Source organism: Apis dorsata, unplaced genomic scaffold (genome assembly GCF_000469605.1).
Source record: "Apis dorsata unplaced genomic scaffold, Apis dorsata 1.3 scaffold_1119, whole genome shotgun sequence".
Classification (NCBI taxonomy): domain Eukaryota; kingdom Metazoa; phylum Arthropoda; class Insecta; order Hymenoptera; family Apidae; genus Apis; species Apis dorsata.
The window spans coordinates 38,724-38,929 of record NW_006264217.1 but is presented as its reverse complement, the minus strand read 5'-3'; positions in this window follow the sequence as shown (position 1 = coordinate 38,929).

Below are 206 nucleotides of genomic sequence, written 5' to 3'. Positions count from 1 at the left end.
TATAGTATTATTTCAAAAAAATAAATTTTTATTAATTTTATATGAAATAATGTATATATTAATACATACATAATATATATAAAAAGATAAAATAAGTTTATTTTTTTATTTATTTATGAATATAATAAATGATTTGTTTTTTTTTTATTATTTTCTATTTTTTAACCAATATTAAATGAAAAAGATAGATATAATAGAAAAAGATT